The 18,712-nt window shown below is 42.5% G+C and overlaps 1 protein-coding gene across 1 annotated transcript in view; it reads left to right on the top strand.

Annotated features, from left to right (window-relative positions):
- Positions 1-1,979, top strand: part of LOC142311137 (gastrula zinc finger protein XlCGF66.1-like) — an 88,124-nt gene extending 86,145 nt beyond the window's left edge. The window contains exon 7 of the mRNA XM_075349282.1: positions 82-1,979. The gene's annotated coding sequence lies outside the window, so the exon portion shown is untranslated. The remainder of the gene's footprint in view (positions 1-81) is intronic.
- The last annotated feature ends 16,733 nt before the right edge of the window (positions 1,980-18,712 follow it).

Here is an 18,712-nt window from a genome sequence, read left to right as displayed (position 1 = left end):
TCCAGTAATTAGACGTGTAATTTTTAATATATAAATGATTAATTAAATATGTAATACCATGTAATAAACAGTTGGTTTCAGTTTCATTCCAGATCCTTCCAATCTGGCACACATTCTCTGAAGTTTGGGGGACTGGGTGACGGTCTGGAGGCGTGTGGGGGAAACTTGGATCTACACCAAGTCCAACTCAGTACACCAACTTCAGTAAAAGTCCATACATCCCATTGCAGGAGGGTTCACAAAGATTAAAGAAATGGCATTAGGGAAGTATTGTGTACTGCTTCTCTTTCTATATGTTGTTCTCCTCTTAGGAACAAACAGTGGGACAATAAATTTGTAAGGTATCGTGAATATATATTAATATCATGTCTTGTTTTGTAACCCCCATACCCAATCAAATGTTAAAAGTTAGTTTTGGAATAAGGAGTTATGCCCCAAACCAAAATCCGTATTGTACCAGACCTCCTTGTATATCCCTGCAAAGATACATGCATGAAACAAACTGGACCAGAGCCTATAGATTCGAACATGGTGACGCTGATACCTGTGAAAATCGCAGTGCAATACACATGAGTGAAGAAGTTGAAGAAGGGCAGTTGGGTGATGAAGCAGCAGATATGTCAATAGCTAATGATAAAGAACCATACTGTGTGCCCTTTCAATTTTATAGAGTAGTTACCACTGACTTAGAAGATTCTTGGTGTTTGTATGATGAGACCTTGCAGTTTGTATCAGTAGTAATGGCGTTACTAAGTGAATATCAGTTTGAACTTTCAAAAGGTATTTACATTGTTTGTGGGGAAAAAGCTTATAGATGGATTCCAAAGGGTGTGGGTGGATGGATCACAGGGATAATACATTATGTCATTCAAGGAGCGTTTATAATATTAGTAATTACAGTATTGGTAAAATTATTTGTAAAGCTTGTAAAGAAAATTCTAGGAGCTAATTTTAGCTGTTTTTCAGGAACATGCAAACCCCAAAAGAGAGAAGCTATTGATACTGAATCCCTCCAAACTCAAGTAATGATGACCATAACAACCACAAAGAGATGCAGATGTATGATATGTGATAAAGATACCCTGATGGACTTAACCAACTGTGCCTACTGTGGAAGTCCTATGGAATCGTTTGACCACAAGATGCAAGAGCATCAGCATGAAAAGAACTTTAATATTGTGTAAAACACCATAAAGTGTGTGATATATAAACACACTACAAGGACTATACATATTGTGTAAAACACCATAAAGTGTGTGATATATAAACACACTACAAGGACTATACAAACATATATCACATTTATATAATGAATAAACTGGTAGAACATACATATATGATATTATACTACATATATAGCCTTATATAGCCTTAAGTATATGTTCCCCTCTAGGAACAGTAGATAGGATGGGTATAGGGACATGTAGGCCGATCCCACAGAGCACGTTTGAATGGCAGGGCCCCATGATGCGCGTAGGGAAAGCCTAGTGTATTGTGAAAGTAGGACAAGTCTCTGCGGTCTACCCTATAGGAAGGGACAGATGAGATAGAACATAATTAATCAAAAGAGGGGAATTGTTAGAGAAGCCATTTTGTCTCCTTGATAGTTACTCCTCAAATAGTTAGACAAAAGTTCATTATATTCTAATATAGTTATGTAATCAGTTACACAATCCGTTATGCAAGCTTGGAATGAGTAATTGATGTTCTATTCCACATCTGCTATTCTTTTATTGTTTATACGGTCATCTTGACCTGGAGCTTGTTTGACAAGGTTTGATTGAATACATCTCTTAAAACACTTTTTATTACATATCTCTTTGGCTTGAAATATTAATCCTTTCCTTATGTGATGATATCATGCTTATATCCTCCCAAAATGACTATATTTGGTATAATCTAAAGTTATGTAACTATATCACATGTCTCATATTGCGTAATCAGCTTGAAAGGTATAAAGAAACCTTCAGATTCAATAAAGGGGCAGAGCTAATTGACTCACTATAGACGTGTCTGTCTTGGTGTGTTAAACCATTACTCTCACAATCGGCCGACGTCCCAGCTACCTGAGAGGAAACAAGACCCCGGCTTTAACAATTGTTAGGTCTCCGGTGCACTACCATTCTCCGGACTAGTGACCACCCCCTTTCGCCAGGTGTCTCTCGATCCACAGGTAAAACAGCACACACAATGTATATGATGCTTACCGCGGAAACGAAGGGTGATCAATCCTTGATATCGAGCAACACCTGGATACTTGTGGAGCAGCCTCAGACGTCCGGAAAGTGGAAGCTCTGACTCACTCTTCTCGGTAGCCCCACACTTGGCGCGCCAACTGTCAAGGTCAGAATGACGATGATGATGAGACTCAAAGGATCTCTTGATATCCGGCTGCTGCTTCTAATTAAAATGTCATGTGTGCACACGAGAATGAATAACTGCACAGCAAAGTCAGTTATGTCTATCTCCATGACTGGCTCTTAACCAAGTGTGTTCTTTATTGTTTGAAAGAGACTCTAGACCCAACAGTAAGGGGGTGTGAACAAAAGTTTTAGTCCAATCAAGTATCGTAAGTCAGGGCTTCATGACGTAGAGAGATCTGCATATTCTCTGTTGATTGGTCAGTCTAGGCTCCAGGAATTTCTTTGTCGATCTGTCTTGGGTGGAGAACAGGAAATAGCAGCCATCTTTACAATCACATGTGGTGGTATATACTGTGTTTAAGGAAAATACACTGAATATGCAATATACATATATACATGTTAGTAAGAAACAAAAGCATTCACAAATATGTGAGTTAGTTCACATCTACTGAACTATATAACTGAGTCTATGAAATGGCTGAATTAAGTATTTTTGGATACTCAATTCTTTATCCTCAACAAGGCTATAGCAAATAGTACCAGGATGTACAACAGGAGAGCCAATAAAGCAGCATCTAGCAAAAAAGGGGAGGAGGCATACAATACCAAGTGGCATGGGACCAATACGAGGGGATTGGGGTGTAAGAGGGACAGCTGGGATCCTCTCTCCCTGTGCCCCTGTATAATTAATACAAAGGACCGGCACTCCAAATCTTCTGAAATATTTTTGTAGTTTATTCCCTTCCTTGGACACGTGCACCTTGAAGGATTGTGTGCCGCCTGGAACTTCTGTTTCTGTGCCCCTGTATAGATACTCCTTATTTATGCAGTGTTTTCTTTCACTATCTTACCAGGCTTTGTTGGGAGGGGAGATCCCTTTGTTCTGGTTGGGGTTTTGATTGTGATATAGCTAGGACCTTGTTTGTACTTTTCCATTGTTTTGTATTTGGGGCTGCACTCATCTCCTGTCACTTTATTCTTGGGCCATGTGGGTACTGAGTGGGGTGTGCTATATATTAGAACAAATAATAGCAAGAATGGTACCAAATAAAACTTAACTTTTAATACAGATTCCTTAAACGGGAAGTAAGGGGACCTCACTTTGAATAAAAATCCACAGTAAAAGATTGCCAAAAAAATACTATGCCTATAAGAGAATCTAAGGGACTAAATCAGGCCAGTTTTCACATGTGGGATTCAATCAGAACACATAATAGCCTGCAGCCACAATCTTAAAGATAACACGCAAAACTATCATGATTATGACCTGTATAAGGATCACTAGTCTCATTCAAGACATTTAGACCAATGTGTGCAATCTGAATCATAATCTATGTAACAGATGAAAACAGTGGATTACATACCAAGAGGGACTGCTGTGAATATGACTTATAATAAAGAAAATTCACCAGTCTCAAACGGAATATGGACCAGTATCACCCAAATGGTACAGTCTAACCATTTCCAACATGACTCACTTGTTATAGGCGTCTCTGTGGTCCCTATAATCCTGGACTAACGATCTCTTCAAATGACATCAGTATACCTCCGTTCCCCCAAAGTAAAACTGCATAGGGCCCCAGTCAGTCGGAAAATTACCAGAATTTGCGATTATATTAGCGGAAATTGCGCAGCTATTTCATCTACGATGGTATTGAATGGTGCTTCGTTGTGTATCTTTTTCCACCAATATTCAGCCAAGTGACCTGGCAATAAATTTGGCGATGTACCTTTCATTTTTCGCAATATTTTGGTTTTAATGTGACCTCAGTGGCACTTGATTCCTTGCGTGTTTGCGCCCGTGATAGGGTCAATGAAATTTTGTTGACGATTCACCGTTTCGTGCATGTAATTGAAACCTTGCCATGTGGAAATGTTCCGATAAGCGGCCTATTTGTCTGATCTTACCAATGTGCCGGGTGCTATATGGTGTTGAATTATCGTTCGCAACATTTGTTCGTTCCGACAAAGCACGTGGAACATGCGTAAGTCTTGTTTCCCATCCGTTTTTTTCCACACCATTCCGAAAATCCACAGACCAACGACCTCGTTACTACAATTCTGACGCACTGGCGGCACGCGATTTCCCTGCAGAAGACGTCCCCTGTTGTATTTTCTATGACCACGCATCAAACTTTCGTCTATCTGAACGATTTCTCCCAGGCCTCCCATGGCTGGAGCATCATTTAGGGAACGTTGTGATACTTCCCGGATATAATTTCGCCAATCAACATACGTCTGATTTTGCATTATCTAGTAGCAAATATTTTGTTTGTATCATGGATGGATCTTTCGCCCAAAAATATATTACGGCTAACGCGGCCTTGACCGACACTTTTGTGTGAGATTTTCCGTCAACAGCTAACGTAGCAAAGAACGATCGCAACTCGTTCCCCTGTGCGGGACCATGTACTTCTCCTTGAACTAACGCATTTTTTGCACATCGGAATTTCTTACATTTAGTGCAACGAAATCCTTCATAATGTTTTCCACGATCAGCTTGTTGTTTTGGCAGCATGAACTTCGCCACCAACAGTCCCGGTAAGCACTGTTGCTGCTGCTGATAAAGCTGAACCTGCTGTAATTTCCTTTCTGAAAGCAGCAAAGCACGCTGACGAGCATATCTCGTTGCTTGATCCTCAGTCGCAGTTAAACTGCACAATTCAAAGACGCCTGGATCTGCGATTATTTGTAGAGGACCTCAGTCAGTCGGAAAATGACAAAAGGGGTATTAGTGTACCATTTAATTTTCCGACTGACTGAGGTCCTATGCATTTTTACTGTTTATTCATTTTGTTTGTTTGACGGAAATACATCAACTGTCTGAGGTAATTTCTGGTAATTTTCCGACTGACTGAGGTCCTATGCATTTGACTGAGGTCCTATACATTTTTACTGTTTATTTACTTTGACAGAAATACATCGACTGACTAAGGTCTTATGTGGATTTTTACTGTTTATTTAATTTGTTTCATTTTGTAGAGGTGGACACATTTTGTTTGTAGAGGTAGACACATGCTACACTAATACCAACTGTATCAACTTTAATCTGACTCCACTGCTAGATAGGTTTATGGAAAAATAAAATGCCTGGTGCCAAATGCCATATCTATTATAGGAAAGGGTAATCTGATAAATATGGTCCTTATGCCCCAATTGTTACACATACTGCATAATTCCCCGGGATGGATTCGGGTACACTATTTCCAAAAAGTGCGTAGCTATTTAGATCTTTGAAGATATTCCAACTTCATCTTAGATTGTTGCTTTTTCTACAAAAGAGGGATAAGACAGATGGGGGGGGGGGGGGGTTGGCCATCCCTAACGCTTGGATATACTATCTGACTGCCCAAATAAAACAGTTGAAAGGGTGGGATCAGGGAGACGATCAAGTGAAAAGTGGACAACTAGTTAAACAGATTACTCATTGGCATCTATTCTGTTGAGACGGTGTGTTGCAAAAACACTAGCTCAAATACCTATGGCTATAATGTATAAAGTATAGGATAGAGGGAAGGAGAATTTGGATAGTAAAGGTTGTATAGAAAAATGAAATAACTCCGCACTAGAAACGGGGTGAAAAAACTCACTGACTGTAGCCTGACTCCATGGATGATTTATTGGTGGTGCTTAGCTTAAAAGACACAGTGAGGGTAAAATGCAAATAATTGGCTGTAGAAAAAGCGGCACTCACCAAAATAGTAAAACTTTTAATTTTATTCCATTTTATTAAAACTTTATAACATTGATGGTAGCAGGGGACGGAGGTGTATCAGGTGCACAAATATAGACGACGGCTGTTTCGAGCTTGACTGCACTTCTACACCAAAGTGACTTGAGGGGTTGGGTTTCCAAAATGGGATAACCTCTGAGGATTTATGCATTTCATGTCTCTGAAAATGTAGGCCAATGCTGTGCAAATCACCAAGTTAGGCATCAAATGCACATGGAACTTTTTACGCTTAACTAAAAAAAAATGAAAAATTTTGAAGTAAAACTACATATTTTGATAAATAACCTTTTTTTATTTTCATAGTCTAAGGGTTCGCTCACGTTAATGTTTAAATCAGACGAGTGCAATGTGAGGAGATCTCACAATGTACATGGACCAAATATTAGTCAATGAGGCAGAGCAGATCTGAGAGTTTAAGCTCAGTTCTAATCAGACTAAGGAAAAATTGCAGCATGCGGTGATGTCTGCAAATCTCGGCTCACTCACACCCATACAAGTCTCTGGGTGCGTGTGAATCTTCAGACTGCACTTTGATTAATTTCTCCATCTTCGCTCCAATTCTCACATTCGAGAGAATCTAAGCACAGTATAACGACAGTCGGCACACGTTCGCAGCAGAGTCTGAGCCAAGTGTCTTTAGCATATCACATCCGATGCTATACGCTAGTGTGAACTTGGCCTAATTGTAATAAATTCTTTGAAAAACCTGTGGGGTAAGTATGGTATCTCAAATACCTTTCTTTGCATGGACATGTAACCAGCAAAACCTGTGGTCTCTGGCCATGTGCCTCTGCACTTAACATATGTGGTATTGGTGTATTCTTGCAGGTGCCGTTTCTCGAAAATTCTTAAAGGGGTTATCCGGCTTCTTTGACATTTTTTTTTTATTTCCCTATTGGGCTACATTGGGGCAGGTAAGTAGATAGAGACCACTTACCTGCCCTGCTGTCAGCCCCTCTCCCCCCGGCTCAGAGCGGTCATGTGACCGCTCCTGCCGCGATTTTGCTGCTTCCGGTCATTTCATGTCAACATGGGCAGGGCCATGTTGACATGCAAATGTGGAAACAGCATGTCGCCTCCCTGCTGGGTGTCTACAGTGTGATGAGCCCCGCCCCCTTCCCTGCACCCTCCCACACATTCCCCCGCACCTCTTTTACTCTCCAGTAACCTCCCCCCTGCACTGCTGTGTGGTCCGTGACCTGCGGGCGGGGCCTGGCGGCAGCTGCCGTGGTGTCAGCTCCAGCATCGGGCCCCCTGCTCAGGATCACACATTCAAATGTACCGGCATCACAGATCACAGATCACAGATGCCGGTACATTTGAAAGTGCTCATCACTGCCCGGCTGTCTGTGCTCTCTTCAGCACAGCGGTGACGTCACTACTGTGCTGATATGTCCAGAGCACAGACAGCGCTGCGAACGTGCAGGAGCGGCGGGGACCGAGGAAGGGTGAATATGTATTCCACATGTGTTCCCGATGGGGATGGGGATGGGGGTGGTTGCAGAGCCATATGTGTGCGTATGCAGAGCCATATGTGTGCGTGTGCGGTGCAGAGCCATATGTGTGCGTGTGCAGAGCCATGTGTGTGCGTGTGCGGTGCAGAGCCTTATGTGTGCGTGTGCAGAGCCATATGTGTGCGCCTGCGGTGCAGAGCCATATGTGCGCGTGTGCGGTACAGAGCCATATGTGTGCGTGTGCGGTGCAGAGCCATATGTGTGCGGTGCAGAGCCATATGTGTGCATGTGCGGTACAGAGCCATATGTGTGCGTGTGCGGTGCAGAGCCATATGTGTGCGTGTGCAGAGCCATGTGTGTGCGTGTGCGGTGCAGAGCCATATGTGTGCGTGTGCGGTGCAGAGCCATAATGTGTGCGTGTGCAGAGCCCATATGTGTGCGTGTGCGGTGCAGAGCCATATGTGTGCGGTGCAGAGCCATATGTGTGCGCGTGCGGTGCAGAGCCATATGTGTGCGTGTGCGGTGCAGAGCCATATGTGTGCGGTACAGAGCCATATGTGTGCGTGTGCGGTGCAGAGCCATATGTGTGCGTGTGCGGTGCAGAGCCATATGTGTGCGGTACAGAGCCATATGTGTGCGTGTGCGGTGCAGAGCCATATGTGTGCGGTGCAGAGCCATATGTGTGCGTGTGCGGTGCAGAGCCATATGTGTGCGTGTGCGGTGCAGAGCCCGATGTGGGGCTGTTATTTGCAATGCTGTAGTGATACCAGGTCAGGTGCTGGGGAAGAATACTGACAGGGAATGTGTGTGCAGGGGGCGGGCAGAGGGCGAGGCTGGACACTGGGGTGGGGCTGGACACTGGGGTGGGGCTGGACACTGGGGTGGGGCTGGACACTGGGGTGGGAGGTGACAGCTCTGACTGAGGTTTTGCACAGGAAGTGTTCAGTTTGCTGGATCTGAATGTAAACAAGGAGTTGCAGAGAATAAAGGGATAATTCAAGAGGAACAAAAGTTAGAAAACAAAAAATAACAATGTAGGGGTGATTTATATGACAATACAGCACAGATAAACTCAAAAATTTTTGTTAAGCTAATGTCGGACAACTCCTTTAACCCCCTTCACCCCCCGGCCACTAAAACACCCTAATGACCGGGCCATTTTTTGCAATTCTGACCAGTGTCACTTTGACAGGTTATAACTCTGGGACGCTTCAACGGATCCTGGCAATTCTGAGATTGTTTTTTCGTGACATATTGTACTTCATGTCAGTGGTAAATTTAGGCCGATATTTTTTGCGTTTATTTGTGAAAATTTAGGAAATTTGGCGAAAATTTTGAAAATTTCGCAATTTTCAAACTTTGAAAATTTATGCCCATAAATCTGAGAAATATGTCACACAAAATAGTTACTAAATAACATTTCCCACTTGTCTACTTTACATCAGCGCAATTTTCGAAACAAATTTTTTTTTCGTTAGGAAGTTAGAAGGGGTCAAAGTTCATCAGCAATTTCTCATTTTTCCAACAAAATTTAGAAAATAATTTTTTTTAGGGACCACATCACATTTGAGGTGACTTTGAGAGACCGAGGTGACAGAAAATACCCAAAAGTGACCCCATTCTAAAAACTGCACCCCTCACTCTGCTCAAAACCACATCCAAAAAGTTTATTAACCCTTTAGGTGCTTCACAGGAACCAAAGCAATGTGGAAGGAAAAAATGAAAATTTTACTTTTTAACACAAAAATGTTACTTTAGCCATAAAATTTTCATTTTCACAAGGGAGAAAAGAGAAAGTGCACCCTACAATTTATTGTGCATTTTCTCCTGAGTACGCCGATACCCCATATGTGGTAAAAATCAATTGTTTGGGTGCACAGCGGAGCTCGGAAGGGAAGGAGCGCCATTTGAATTTTTGAACGCAAAATTAGCTGCACTCATTAGCGGACGCCATGTCGGGTTTGAAGACCCCCTGAGGTGCCTAAACAATGGAGCTCCCCCACAAGTGACCCCATTTTGGAAACTAGAGCCCTCAAATATTTTTTCTAGATGTTTGATGAGGACTTTGAACACCTGGGGGCTTCACAGAAGTTTATAACGTTGAGCCGTGAAAAGAAAAAAAATTTTTTTTACCACAAAACTGTTGCTTCAACTAGGTAGCTTTTTTTTTCACAAGGGTATCGGGAAAAAATGCAACATAAAATGTATTGTCCATTTTCTCCTGAGTACGCAGATACCTCATATGTGGTGGAAATCAAATGTTTGGACACACGGCAGTGCTTGGAATGCAAGGAGCGCCATTTGAATTTTTGAACGCAAAATTAGCTGCACTAATTAGCGGACGCCATGTCGGGTTTGAAGACCCCCTGAGGTGCCTAAACAATGGAGCTCCCCCACAAGTGACCCCATTTTGGAAACTAGAGCCCTCAAATATTTTTTCTAGATGTTTGATGAGCACTTTGAACACCTGGGGGCTTCACAGAAGTTTATAACGTTGAGCCGTGAAAAGAAAAAAAATTTTTTTTACCACAAAACTGTTGCTTCAACTAGGTAGCTTTTTTTTTCACAAGGGTATTGGGAAAAAATGCAACATAAAATATATTGTCCATTTTCTCCTGAGTACGCAGATACCTCATATGTGGTGGAAATCAAATGTTTGGACACACGGCAGTGCTCGGAATGCAAGGAGCGCCATTTGAATTTTTGAACGCAAAATTAGCTGCACTAATTAGCGGACGCCATGTCGGGTTTGAAGACCCCCTGAGGTGCCTAAACAATGGAGCTCCCCCACAAGTGACCCCATTTTGGAAACTAGAGCCCTCAAATATTTTTTCTAGATGTTTGATGAGCACTTTGAACACCTGGGGGCTTCACAGAAGTTTATAACGTTGAGCCGTGAAAAGAAAAAAATTTTTTTTTTTACCACAAAACTGTTGCTTCAACTAGGTAGCTTTTTTTTTCACAAGGGTATCGGGAAAAAATGCAACATAAAATGTATTGTCCATTTTCTCCTGAGTACGCAGATACCTCATATGTGGTGGAAATCAAATGTTTGGACACACGGCAGTGCTCGGAAGGCAAGGAGCGCCATTTAAATGCCAAATTAGCTGCACTAATTAGCGGACGCCATGTCGGGTTTGAAGACCCCCTGAGGTGCCTAAACAATGGAGCTCCCCCACAAGTGACCCCATTTTGGAAACTAGAGCCCTCAAATAATTTTTCTAGATGTTTGGTGAGCACTTTGAACACCTGGGGGCTTCACAGAAGTTTATAGCGTTGAGCCGTGAAAAGAAAAAAAAATTTTTTTACCACAAAACGGTTGCTTCAATTAGGTAGCTTTTTTTTTCACAAGGGTAACAGGAAAAAATGCACCATAAAATGTATTGTGCATTTTCTCCTGAGTACGCAGATACCTCATATGTGGTGGAAAGTAATTGTTTGGGCGCATGGCGGGGCTCAGAAGAGAAGGAGCGCCATTTGACAGCAAAATTGGTTGGAATCATTAGCGGACGCCATGTCACGTTTGGAGACCCCCTATGGTGCCTAAACAGTGGAGCTCCCCCACAAGTGACACCATTTTGGAAACTAGAGCCCTCAAATAATTTTTCTAGATGTTTGGTGAGCACTTTGAACACCTGGGGGCTTCACAGAAGTTTATAGCGTTGAGCCGTGAAAAGAAAAAAATTTTTTTTACCACAAAACGGTTGCTTCAACTAGGTAGCTTTTTTTTTCACAAGGCTATCAGGAAAAAATGCACCATAAAACGTATTGTGCATTTTCTCCTGAGTACGCAGATACCTCATATGTGGTGGAAAGTAATTGTTTGGGCGCACGGAGGGGCTCAGAAGAGAAGGAGCGCCATTTGACTTTTCAAACGCACAGACGCAGTGCACTGCTCGGCCGCTGCAGGACGCACGGTCGGATGCGATAAAAAAAGCGTCGGGGATACGTAAAAAAAAAAGTCACGCCAAAAATTGACCATGGATGCAGATATGTTATGTGCATCCCTGATCAGCGCTCGGCGGGATGCACAGACGGATGCCATACAAAAATTGTCGCGAATACGGAAAAAAGTCACGCCAAAAATTGAGCAGGGATGCCGATCCGTTATCTGCATCCCTGATCAGCGCTCGGCGGGACGCACGGACGGATGCGATACAAAAAGCGTCGCGAATACGGAAAAAAGTCACGCCAAAAATTGAGCAGGGATGCCGATCCGTTATCTGCATCCCTGATCAGCGCTCGGCGGGACGCACGGTCGGACGCGATACAAAAAGCGTCGCAAATACGGAAAAAAGTCACGCCAAAAATTGAGCAGGGATGCCGATCCGTTATCTGCATCCCTGATCAGCGCTCGGCGGGACGCACGGACGACGCGATACAAAAAGCGTCGCGAATACGGAAAAAAGTCATGCCAAAAACTGACCACGGATGCAGATCCGTTATCTGCATCCCTGATCAGCGCTTGGCGGGACGCACGGACGGATGAGGTGTAAAAATGGACAGGATACAAGAAAAAAAATAAAAAAAAAGTTATACTCACAGTACCAAGAGGATCACTGACCAGAAGAGTTGCAGAGGAACAAGAAGGCAGTGAGATAGACAGCTTTACACCAGCAGCAGGCAGGACGTTGGACAGATCAGCAGAAGGACCCAGCGATGGAGGCAGATGTGATCGGGCCAGTGAAGACCTCGGACGACCCGTGAAGGCAGGTAAGAGGACGTCGGGGGGGGGGCAGGGGGGGATGGGGAGAGGGGGGGGCAGAGGGGGGGCAGATGGGGGGGGGTTAGAGGGAGAGCAGAGGGGGCGGAGAAGCAAAGGCAGAAGGAAGGAACCTTGGAAGCAGAATAGAGATGACAGAGGAGGCAGGCAGAGCGCGTGGGGAGCAGATCGGGATGCCGGGGGGCAGATCGGGGCGTAGGGGGGCAGATCGGGGCGTAGGGGGGCAGATCTGGGGGGGCACGGGCAGGGGCCTTCACGGGAGCGCGCAGGGGCCTTCACGGGAGCGCGCAGGGGCCATCGCCGGAGCGCAATACTTACCTTTGGAGCTGGCGCGGTGACAGCAGAGGCGGCGTCTGCGGCGGCAGCAGCGGTGGCGTGGTACCAAAAGTACCAGCCACTCCACGCTGCAGCCATGTTGGGGGAGGGTCCCCAGAGCAGTACAGGCCTGGGGAGGGCGGCCACCGGCAGATCAGACCGCCCCACTGCACACTGATTGGAGCGATTGCGCGTCATAGCACGATCGCTCCAATCAGTGCTGCAGGGGCTGGGGGCGGCATGTTTGAGGTCCACCTATGATATGCTGCAGCAGCTGCGGCATCTCATAGCTGGATCTCACAGGATCGCACTAATTCGGGCATTATTTTTGCCGAAATTAGTGCGATCGATGTGGTTGGCGGTTCAGATTTGAACAGCCAATCACATCGATCGTCGATAGGGGGTGGCGATGCCACCCCCCCTGGGGTCAAGCAAAGGTCCCCTGCTGTAAGAAACAGCAGGGGACATCATTTGAAAGCCGTTGCTATGGCCACGGCAATCAAATGAAGTTTAGGCAGTAAAATTACGTCCCTGGTCGTTAAGTCACGTTAAAATAGGACGTAACTTTACTGCCCGCGGTCGTGAAGGGGTTAATTAAAATGAAAACAGGGCAAATCAACATGTAAGTATATACTTTTAATTTTTCATCAATGCTTTTAAAAAAAAAAAAAAAAAAAAAATCGGGAACATAGGAATTCTCAGTACATCTCTAGATAAAAGCCTTGTGTGTGTATATATATATATATATATATATATATATATATGTGTGAGTCAAGTACAAGATTAGCACAGTGTATGGAACAATTCTAAAATATGTAGAAACATGAAAATAAATATAGGTTTGCAAGTCTCTCGTAACACTGATTTGAAGGCTTAAGATTCACTATCTGTAATTTGCTACCATAGGGCTGTGCTTTCCTCCTTTTCATTTAGTTAGATTTTTTATTCTGGTTCACTTTCACTTTGCTTTAAAATGGTTAATAAATATAAACTATGGTATATTCTGAATACACTAAATGTTGCAGTTTTTAAAATAGGGTGTTTTGTTTTTTGGGTTGTGTGGTTTAATATATATAGAACCCCTTAGTCACTTCCAAATTATAAATCTCAGAATTTAAATTTTTTTTTTAAATTCCTGCTAAATATCTAAGCATTGTGACATCCTAAAAATAATATAAAATAAGGCTATGTTCATGCACTGCATCTTCTCTTAACCACAGAGATAGTGTTTTTGGCCTCAAAAAACGAACCTGCGGCAAAAACGTATAACAAACCACATACGTTTTTACCGCATTTTGTCCAATGCATTTTTTAAGTCAAATCTATTGACAGGAAGGGCTCAAAAACAGAAAAAGAATTGACATGCTGCATTTTGGCTGAATCTTCAAAAACGCAGGAAAGATGCAGCCAACAAAACGTACTGTGCAGACAGTAAAATAGAAATCTCATAGACTTTGCTGGGGGAGGTAATGCATTCATTTAGGTGCGTCTTTCTGACCTCAAAAAATGCACCAAAAGTGCAGTAAAAGATGCAGAGTGTGAACATAGCCTACAGGTTTAAAAAAAATGATGCCAACATAAAACCTTTACGTATATTAACTATTTTGTGCGCTGTGAATATCTATCTACCAAGCAGAGAAAATCAAATGTTAAAAACAAAAAATATTTGTTACATTTATTTTCATCAACCAAAATGTACCACTAACATTGAAAACAAGGCATCAGGATAAACAGTCTTGGAAGCACTTAAATGAGTAAAACACTGAAAAAGTTATTTAAAAAAAAGAGCGACAGTAAAGGGTGCTTTACACGCTGTGACATCGCTACCGATTTATCGTCGGGGTCACGTCATTAGTGACGCACATCCAGCGCCGGTGGCGACATCGCAGCGTGTGACACCAAGGAGCGACAATCAACAATCGCAAAATCGTCCAAAAATCGTTTACACGTCGCTCCTTTCCTTATTATCGTTGCTGCTGCAGGTATGATGTTGTTTGTCGTTCCTGTGGCAGCACACATCACTATGTGTGACACCGCAGGAGCGACAAACATCTCCTTACCTGCGTCCACTGGCAATGAGGAAGGAAGGAGGTGGGCGGGATATTACGTCCCGCTCATCTCTGCCCCTCCGCTTCTATTGGATGGCTGCTTAGTGACGTCGCTGTGACGCCGAACGCACCTCCCCCTTGAAGGAGGGATTGTTCGGCGGTCACAGCGACGTCGCTGCACAGGTATGTACGTGTGACGCTGCCGTACCGATAATGTTCGCTATGGCAGAGATCACCAAATATCACACATACGACGGGGGCGGGTGCTATCGCGCTCGACATCGCCAGCAATCGCTAGCGATGTCGCAGCGTGTAAAGTACCCTTAAGTCAGTAAGGTGAAAAGTGACTGATCCTTATGACACAAAATCATTCTTCACATATGTTTTGCTGCAATGGAAGATAAAAATAAAACAAAAAACAAAGAATAGGATGGTTTGCTGGGATGTTTCATCTGTGTTTACAACATTTAGGCTATGTCCGCACTTTGCGTTTTTTCATGCGTTTCCGCAGCTTTTTGAACTGCAGCGTTTTAATGCCAAAAGGCATGCGTTTTGATTTTCAAGCAAAGTCTATGGGAAATTGGGATTTCTTGTACGCACAATGCTGTTAAAAACGCTGCGTTTCAATTGCAGAAAATTTGGCAAAAACTCAGTGTTTAAAGAAGCAGCATGTCAATTGTTTTTGCCATTTTGCTAACATTACAGTCAATGAGAAGTTTCGAAACGCATCCTAAATCAAAATCCCAGCGTTTTACATGCTTTTTTGACAAAATAAACGCATGCGTTTTTGACTTTATAATAAGGGCATGCTATGTCCCTTTACACACACACAGTCTGACAATTAAATTAATGAAAATCCAGAATTTAACGTTATATTATGCATAAATATTAGAACAGTTATAATTTTAATAAAATTACCTATTTTGTGCATGATTTAAATCAGGGATGGGCAATTAATTTTCCCATGGAGCCGCATGAGAAATTGGGATTGGTTTAGAGGGCCGGACTAATATAATTAACTCAGTTCTACCCAATATACTACATCACTACACCCCCTCCATATACTACACCTGTAATAAACTACACCACTACACCCCTATATACTATACCTGTATTATACTACACTCCCTCCATATACCTGTAATATACTACACCCCCGTATACACCTGTATTATACTACACCACTATATAATACACCTCCGATATACTACATCATTACACCCCTATATACTACACCTGTATTATACTACACTCCCTCCATATACCTGTAATATACTACACCCCCATATACACCTGTATTATACTACACCACTATATAATACACCTCCGATATACTACATCATTACACCCCTATATACTACACCTGTAATATACTACATCACTACACCCCATATACTACACCTGTAATATACTACACCTCCATATAGCACACCTGTAATATACTACATCACTACATCCCATATAGCACACCTGTAATATACTACAACTCCATATAGCACACCTGTAATATACTACATCACTACATCCCATATAGCACACCTGTAATATACTACAACTCCATATAGCACACCTGTAATATACTACATCACTACATCCCATATAGCACACCTGTAATATACTACAACTCCATATAGCACACCTGTAATATACTACAACTCCATATAGCACACCTGTAATATACTACAACTCCATATAGCACACCTGTAATATACTACAACTCCATATAGCACACCTGTAATATACTACAACTCCATATAGCACACCTGTAATATACTACAACTCCATATAGCACACCTGTAATATACTACAACTCCATATAGCACACCTGTAATATACTACAACTCCATATAGCACACCTGTAATATACTACAACTCCATATAGTACACCTGTAATATACTACATCACTACACCCCTATATACACCTGTAATATACTACATCACTACACCCCTATATACACCTGTAATATGCTACATCCCTATATACACCTGTAATATACTACATCACTACACCCCATATACTACACCTGTAATATACTACACCTCCATATAGCACACCTGTAATATACTACACCTCCATATAGCACACCTGTAATATACTACATCACTACACCCCTATATAGCACACCTGTAATATCCTACACCTCCATAGAGCACACCTGTAATATACACCTCCATATAGCACACCTGTAATATACTACACCTCCATATAGTACACCTGTAATATACTACACCTCCATATAGCACACCTGTAATATACTACACCTCCATATAGCACACCTGTAATATACTACATCACTATACCCCCATATACTACACCACTATATACACCTCCATATAGCACACCTGTAATATACTACACCCCCATATGTCACACACCCTGTTCCCCATACAGCCTGCACCCCCATATCACACACACTACACCCCCATATGTCACACACCCTGCCCACATAGCTCACCCTGCCTGTACCCCAACTTACCCCTCTCAAACACTCTGCACCCATTCACATCCTTCTGTCAGTCTGCAGCCCTCATATGCACTCACCCTGCAGCTCCATCTTCCCTCATATGCACTCACCCTGCAGCCCCCCTCCTCCTCATGTCCCCTCTTTTCTTATTACCAGTCATCATGTGTCCACATCTCCTTCAGGATTCAGTATCTTGCTTTCTCCCCGGCATCCTGTGTCTCCTCCCACACAGTCACATGGGCGTGACATCATCGCAGGTCCTGGAAGATGAATTATTCTGTCTGCTGTGCTGCTTCTTCTCCTGCACTGACTGTGCGGAGTGCGGACCTGCACAGGATCTCTCCCTGCTCGGCACGCTGCAGCCCGGCTCCACTGCACCGGCTGAAGACGGGCGGGCCGGTCACAGAGAGCAGGCGGGCCGGATGTGGCCCGCGGGCCGCCCCTTGCCCAGGTCTGATTTAAATCATGATATTTGTTATCATTTTTTCCATTTTTTTTCATAGTCTTTGAATGTTTAAACTTTATTTAGCAGTGTATTTGTATTCAAAACGCATCTGACTTTAAGCAATGAAAAAGCATGTAAAACGCGGCAAAAACGTGGTAAAAACGCACACGTATTTATAGCATTTTTGTGGTCAAAACCAAATTTGACAAAGAGAATTTCTGCGAGAGGATCCGTTTACAACTGCAAGAAACTCAACGCAAAGTGCGCACATAGCCTTATGTTTCTAATAGCTCTTTTTGGAGCAGCCGTTTTGTAGTGGTTTTGTTTTTTCCTCCCCTTCTTTATCTTTCTGTCAATATGGTTGTATAAGGGCCTGATTTGTTGTGCAGTAGTTGTAGTTTTGAATACAATGAATTGAGAAACAAAATAGAATTCCCTTTGGGGTGAAACTGAGAAAAAAAAAGTAATTTTGCCATTGTTTTTATGGAATTCATTGGGCAATAAAAATAACTTGGCAACATGGTTCCTCAATACGATTATGGCGACACAAAATGTGCAGATTTTTTTCTATTTTAGTAGTGAAAAAATAATTCTGAAATTTGTAAAATAAATATAAAAATTTGTGTTGCGACCTGAGACCACTAAGTTTTTTTCCATTGATGGCGCAGTGTGAGGGCTTGTGTTTTGCATACCAAGCCGACATTTTTATGTATAATATTTAGAGGTACAGACAACATATCGATGACTTTCATTGTATTTTTTCTTGGGAGGGGCGATTAGGGGTTCAGCGGTGACAGCCACATTTATAGACACAGTGCTAATTGTGTTCATTAGTTTCTTTTATTTTTTTATGTTAAACTGGGAAAGGGAAGGTGTTTTTTGTTTTTAAACTTTTTTTAAAATTTAATTTTTATTCTCCCTAGAGGAATTTTAACAATGCAGTAGTTTGATAAATTATACCTTTGTATATACTGCAATATTATAGTATTTCAGAATTTAGTATGCAGTCATATGAAAACGTTTGGGCACCCCTATTAATGTTAACCTTTTTTCTTTATAACAATTTGGGTTTTTGCAACAGCTATTTCAGTTTCATATATCTAATAACTAATGGACTCAGTAATATTTCTGGATTGAAATGAGGTTTATTGTACTAACAGAAAAT

This window comes from Anomaloglossus baeobatrachus, chromosome 5 (assembly GCF_048569485.1).
Source record: "Anomaloglossus baeobatrachus isolate aAnoBae1 chromosome 5, aAnoBae1.hap1, whole genome shotgun sequence".
NCBI classification, from domain to species: domain Eukaryota; kingdom Metazoa; phylum Chordata; class Amphibia; order Anura; family Aromobatidae; genus Anomaloglossus; species Anomaloglossus baeobatrachus.
This window is presented reverse-complemented; position numbering and strand designations above follow the sequence as displayed.